This window comes from Triticum dicoccoides, chromosome 7B, assembly GCF_002162155.2.
Source record: "Triticum dicoccoides isolate Atlit2015 ecotype Zavitan chromosome 7B, WEW_v2.0, whole genome shotgun sequence".
Classification (NCBI taxonomy): Eukaryota; Viridiplantae; Streptophyta; class Magnoliopsida; order Poales; family Poaceae; genus Triticum; species Triticum dicoccoides.
Window position 1 is genome coordinate 691,710,589 of NC_041393.1, and position 7,541 is coordinate 691,718,129.

Sequence of the window (7,541 nt, forward strand, 5' to 3'; positions counted from 1 at the left end):
AACACGAAATTTTCCGAAGAAACACAAGTGGGCACGCGCTCATGACGAAGGAGGTTGGAGATATGGAGACATGACCAGTAACATGGTCGAATGTTTTAACAATGTGCTCAGAGGTACCCGCCCATTGCCAGTGACTGCAATAGTGGAATATACTTTCTTCAAGTTTAATGAGTATTTTCTGATGCATTCAGAGGAAACCGTGAAGTGGATTGGTGAAAAAATGGAATATCCACCAAAGGTTGAAGAGTGGATGATGTTACAAAAAGCAAGTCCTCGGCACAGAAACTTAGGCTATTCAACACCTACGATATGACCTACCAAATCGACCAGCCTGGTGGGACAACAAGAGATGGTATGTCATATGGTGGTCGTGCATTCAAGGTGCACCTTAAGAGACGGTGGTGTCAGTGCGAGAGGCCTAGTAAGTATCATTGGCCATGCTCTCATCTTTTGACGGCGGCGTCATCAATAAATATAGATGTGTCTGATGGGACAACCGTGAGGATGCATGAGTTCGATCTTAAAGCTACTAGGTTGACATGGGCCCCTTGATTCCAACCCTTCCTGGACCCATCACAGTGGCCTGACTATAATGGCCCGGAGCTTAGGCCCGATCCTTTGCTCAAGGTTGAGACCAATGGTAGAATCAGACAGAAACGATTGAGAGGCGATATGGACAACCTAGATGGATACACTGGCATGAACCAATTTGGTAGCGGGCACTTTATGGAGCCTTCGGACACTATCAACTATGGTCAATGTGACAATTCGGGACACAATGTGAGAACATGCTCTAAGAAAAGGAAAACATCAAAGGAGGGCAATCCAACCACGAGTCAGGCAGGTGGTTGCAGAGGGGGTTCCGGTGGTCGTAGAGGTGGTTCCCGTGCTGCTAGAGGCCCTAGAGGAGGTGCTAGGAGGGGACAACGTGGTAGAGGTGGCGCTAATGGAGGCCCTAGAGGGGGTAGTAGTGGTGCTCGTAGAGGTGGTTCCGGTGGTGGTAGAAGAGTACGGAGGACTGATAACGGGTCGACGTTTGGTTATTTGCATAATCCAAATGGTTGATCAATTTTGAATGGTAAATATTTGTTCATTCTTTTCTTGTTTTCTTGTATTGTGTTTTTTTGCATTTAGTTTGTTCATGTAATTTTCTAACAATTCTTCTTCTCATAGGCATGGCTTCATCCGGTTCCACGACGAGGCCACAGTGCGCTGACCAAGAGGACATGCCGAACAAGTGGGAGGAGGCAAGGTTGGACAAGACGAAGGAGAAGGATGTGAAAACCCCTTCATGTTGGTGTGCAGATGAGGCAAGGTAAAGGTCTCCACTGATCGAAAGAAGTCGTGGACGGAAGGAAGAAGATATTTTGTGTGTCCCAACTATGCACATGATCGCGCGCGTCCCACTAACGCCTATGACATCCCACCGGTATGTTAGAAAAAGTAGGCTATTCTCCATTATGATTCACTTTATATTACTAACAAAAACTTGTTTTGTGTGTAGTCACCTCCTCCTCTTTGCAAGTACTTCACATGGATAGATCATGAAGTGCCAGAAGATGTCCAAAAAGACCAACTTCAAGATTTCCTTAGGAGACATCGACTGTTTGAAGAATCGTTACAGAGAGCCAAGGACGAAGAACGTCATGAGAGGGAGAGGAAGGAGTGGAAGAAGCGTGAGGAGGAGAGGGCGCGCAAAGATAAGGCAGCTCGTCAAGAGGAGAGGGCAAGAAAGCTTGCGAGGGCTCGCGATGCACAAGAGGAGGATGAGGCACGTGACAAGAAGGGGAAATGGTCGTGTGTGACCCAATAGAGACTTGAATGTGCTGCTATTTGAGGATTGTATCATGAATTTGTGATGAACTATGTCATGGACCTATTGTGCTATTTGATGGGAACTATGCAATGAACCTAAATTATGCTATTTGATGGGAACTATGTAATGAACCTAAGTTATGCTATTTGATGGGAACTATGTAATGAACCTAACTTTCTTATTAGTTGTCCATGTGGTGAACTGTGCAACAAAATTGTGATATCCAGAGAGGTAAAAGTTATGTTGGCCCCTGATGAAAGCAAGACGCCAGGAACCACGGCGTCCAGCGCTCTGTTCTGCTACCCAAGACCAGAATCGGTTCTGTAAATCCCAGACGCCAGGAGTCACGGCGTCTGTACCTCTACCCAGACGCCAGGGACCACGGCGTTTAGGCCCTATCCAGAGAGGTAAATATGCGGTTGCTCCTCTGTACACTTAGACGCCAGGAGTCACGGCATCTGGACCTCTGCCCAGACGCCAGAGACCACGACGTTTAGGCCCTATCCAGAGAGGTAAATCTGCGGTTGCTCCTCTACACACTTAGACGCCAAGGTCGGTGGCGTTTTGGTCCTTTGCAGATTATAAGTCCTTGTGGGCCCACTCCATAACTCATTCTTCAACCTCACAACCCTGAGCTGCTGCCCCCCACACTCTCTCTCCCCCAACCAAACCCCCCCTCAAATCTCTCATAAATTGGTCCCATTTGACCGTTAGATCAAAGTCATTTACTACCATTGAGGTAAATCCAGTACACCCCCATGATTTGTTTGGTTCAATCCATCACAGTTAGTGGATTATTTCAAACCCTAGCTTTTCCTTTTTTTTCAAATCCTTTGCAAAAAAAGGGTACATATATAGTGTTTTATACGGTGTTGTTAGATTTAGCCCAATGAATTTAGTTGGTGTAGTATGCATGCTCCTAGTGTTATGCTTACGATTTGGGTTAGGATTAGGACTAAGATTACCCTAGTTGTTATGCTTATGATTAGTGATAGAGTTACATACTTCTTTATAATGTTGCATTTTAATGTTAGGTCACTCTTGTAGGAATGGAACTTAATAGTGACGCAAAGATGGTTTTCATTGAGAAATATATGGATGCAGCGGATGAAAAGAACCGCGAACTCATTAAAGAAAAGATGACTTTGTGGGTGAATAGTTGCGATGCAAGGAATGAAGCTGCGAGGAACTCTGCACGGTTATATTTTTCTGATGACTCGGATAATGTCATCGCTGAAACGAAAAAGAATCTTGCCGAGATGAAAAGGGCTGAACTTGATTGTAGAAGTGATCTAGGTATGCAAATCGCATTTTATGCAACTATGCTAGAATATCGTCAGATGGACTTGAATAGGCCTGGACAGATCATTGACTGGGCAATCAATGAAGCTATGTCCCCGATACCGACCCAGGCTGCTCGTTGGGATTGGGTTCTCGAAATACCGGGTGTCATCTACTACAACCGTGGACCAAACAATGACATTCAATTGGAACATATCCCACTAGATTATGAGCCAGACTTGTCGCTGATATATATCGATCCAAGCTCCTCGATGCTACCTACCGACCCAAGTTCCTCGGTGCCAGATGGGGCCAATGCAAGCAAGAAGAAGAAAAAGAATGATTCACACAAGAAAAATAAGAAAGAGAATTCATGCAAGAAAAACTCGAGGGGTTGAACTATGTGATGTTCTATGTCATGGAACTAAGTGATGTTGTATGTCATTTGAACTATGTCCTTTAAAGTTTGTACTGCGATGTCAGTTGAACTATGTAATGCTTATGTCGTGGATCTAAGTTATGTTGTATTCCATGAATTTGAGACCGTTTATTTATGAGTTTCCACAAAGTTTCTTCTAATTTGTCATTTGTTTGTACCTGCTATGTAATGCTAGTAATTGCTCTGATATTTGTTTTAAAAAATTGTAGGCTTCTGCACAGGGCAAAACGCCGGAGACCACGACGTTTTGGCCGTATCCAGAAAGGTGAAACTGTTGTGGCTCCTCTGCAGACCTGGACGCCAAGGTTTCTGGCGTCTAGGGGCAAAACGCCAGAGACCATGGCGTCTACCCTGTACAGAAACTACAACATAACAGCAAGAAGGTAGCAAGAAGGTAGCAAGAAGGTACCATAGATAAGAAGGTAGCAATATTTCCAGGATGACAGCAAGAAGGTACCATAGTTCACGCCATCGTAGCAAACAACAGCATGAAGGTAGCAAAGTTCACGCCACTCCATAAGTGCAAATTAAACACAAGTCTCAGGTAGCAAAGTTCACACCACTTCTAAAGTTCACAAATGAAACATAACAAAGTTCGCGAGAATCTAGAATTAACTATTTCACTTCTTCCTTCCTTTTTTGCTGCGCGGCGTGTGTTGTGTGGGCTGTGATGGCTGCGGCGCATCATCCATTTGGGACATCCCAAGCACCTCCTCTTCGTCTTGATTGTACTCCTCTTCGTCCTGATTGTACTCCTCTTCGTCTTGTTCTGACTCCTCATCCTCTTGCTCTGGCCCCTCTTGCAGTTCGTCCTCTTGCTCTGGCTCCTCTTGTTGTTCCTGTTGCAAGACAAGACGACGACGACGTCTATTGTCCCGGCTAGTAGAAGCTCCAGCTGCCATCTTGTGGCAAGAGAGCATAGTTGCCATCTTGTGTAACCGACTCACGAAACTCTGCAACATAACAAAGATGCAATACTAGACTAAGTAAAAAGTGTGCAAAGATGGAGGTTTTTGAATAGAGATAACATATACCTTCATTGTTTTCCTAAGAAGTTTCTTAGATGATCCACTTCCCTCATCTTCACCAAGTGCTACACCAGCCTCGTTAACACAATGCAAAAACTCCATGCCCTACAAAATGAAGATAACAAAAAATTATCTTTTAAGTACATGAAAATGCACTCGAAGTAGATTCTAATTTTGTGGAGCATACCACACGGTCATGTAATTGTGCGTAGTCAAGTTGTGTCCCTTCATTGTCTCTCATTTCTAAATTGAAGTCCATATACCCGCTCTCACGGTCCAACTCTTCCAATTCCGAACGGTTCCAACCGGGCTTTAGCTTCAACCGTAACGTCCCGCAAGCCACTTCAGATGCTCTTCGTATAATGAATCACTATGGAGTCTTCTTTCGTTCTCCACTAGGGCCGCTCTTTGATTCCACAAATCTATCCACTCGGCGTGCTTGATGTCCCAAGTCGAAGTTTCCGGGTTATTCTTTCGACTAATTCTGTAAATTATGTACAAGATGAAAGCATTAGCAAGAAATGTCTTTGATAATGCTCTACTATATATCCAAAGCTACAACTATCTTACCAATGCAGATATTGGCTTGTCTCGTAACTCTCATCCCTTGGTGTCCCTTGCCTTCTCCCAAATTGTCTTGCGACACGATCTGGGTAGTGCCACTCGACAGCATAGAAGCATATCAGTGGGCATCTCGCCCGCCAAATCTTCCTTTCACACGTGCACATCTCGTTCAGCCGGAAAGCACAGTCGGCATCATATGGCATCCAATCAACCTACAACACAAGATGATACTAGTTAAGTACACGGTTCCATCACAATTGATGTGCTCTTATGTAAGTTATCATTACCTGCTTATGAGTCAACATATCCAGCTCGTTGATGTAGCATTTGTATCGCGCAACCGAGCTGCCTGTGTAAACATTCGCCATCTCCCAACAGTAGGCGGCGGTCGGAAACCGCCAAGGATTTTCTCCATGCCTCCCGTCGTGTGGGAGCCATCCTTCAGGAGGTCTCTTGTTTTTCTCAGGACGTCCAACGGGCATCCGCTCCCACATCCAAACCTGAAGGCACCAAATAAAGCCACCCATACCAGATGTGCCCTTCTTCCTACGACATGCCTCGTCGGGCTGCAAATTCAGAAATTGTTCATAAGAGGTCGGCAAAATTTCAAATGCAAACAAATTGACAATTTGATTACTAATTACCTGACGATATAAGTATGCTAGTGCTCCTGAATCCCAACTGTACTTACGGTCCCAGTCACTTAGTAGGTCCAAGAATATCCACTGGGCTTTATTACCGGTAGAATCTGGGAATACTACCCTCGTTAACAGATACCACAGATAAGCTCGGGCGTGCTGCTGCACAACAACCTCATTGGCGTCCGGAGGGCATACTATTCCTCTCTCCTCTCGGAGCCAATGATGCAACACTTTCTCACTGTCACGCTCGCCTTCTTCAGGAGGCACGGGGAAGACACCTGTCAATTGGCCAACACGATCTCGTCAATTAGCAGTTATGGTGGTGCCGGTCAAAGCTTCTCCATTGATTGGAAGGCCACTGATCATCGCCATGTCCTCCAAGGTCACGGTCATCTCTCCACATGACAAGTGGAACGAGTGTGTCTCTGGCCTCCAACGGTCAATAAGTGTGGTCATCGCCCCGTGGTTGATCGACGGAGCATGCCGCTTGAACTGAAGCACAAATGGGATAAGGCCCAATCTCTCGAAGTATGGCTCATACCACTCGTCGCACGGCCAGTCGTGGGCACTATGACCCCTCATGCGCATAGGTTTTAGTTCCTGCAAAATAGCATTGCATTATGGTTACCGCCTAGCAAAACTTATATGTAATAACCAAGAATTCAAATGGATTGAGTCTTACCCGGTGATTCTCAATGTCCCGCGCATGATGCTCTTTGTCATACCCTTTATGAAGACCGTTGTACCAACGTTCATCCGCCATCCTACAAATCAAGCATGAACAAATTAAACATACATAACACTATATAACATCCTACATATCATATATTTGCCATAACAACATCAACATAAATGCATATCTCAATGGCAACACAACAAAACCAATTATCTATATATGAAAAAATCTCAATGCACGGAGCAACATATCTCAATGTCAAAATAACAATACCAATTATCTATATATGACAAAATCTCAATGGCAACACAACATATCAAAATCTCAATATAACATCCTAATTATATGACCGTACGTCAATGAGAATCAATCATACAAAATACACAAATTAATTAGATTTTCTTTCAAGCAATCATCTATCTAAATCCATATACATAGCAACAAAAATTAAAATGCCCAACCCTACCACAAATGCCTTGTCTTCTCAATCCAACCATATAAACACATGCCTTCTCTTCTAAAGTATCACTCATACCCACATGGCCAAGCCATGGGCTTCCCTTTCTCAAAAAAATGCAAACAAAACGAATCCTAGGGTTCCAACAAGTATGAATTAATACCACAAAAATAAAAGTTTCCAACCAAAAATAATTGGAGGAACCGGTGGAGAATACCTCAAAGAAGATGGGGGGGCTCAGATCCGCACTTTTGATGAAGAATATAGTCGATTTGGGGGAGATTTGGGTGAGGGGAGGAGAGAAGCAGAGCTTCTGTAGGCGCCACCGCGAGGAGGAAGACGCCTCCTGCGTCTTGGTCTTGGGTGGGTTGGGCTGCACCCGAGCCGGTTTACTGATCTCCAGGGTTAAACGCCAAGGGCCATGGCGTTTACCCCTTCGCCACGTCGGACGGTCAAGCTGCTGACCAGGGAGGTGGGCCAGGCCTAAACGCCACGGTTCGCGGCGTCCCCAGTGCAACCAAAACGCCGCGGATGTTGGCGTCTCGGTTTGGGTCAGATACGAAAAAAGTTTTAAACACGGGTCAAATCGTGCTAAACTTTGTGACATGGGTCAGAACAGTGAAAAAGCCCGCGGAAGAC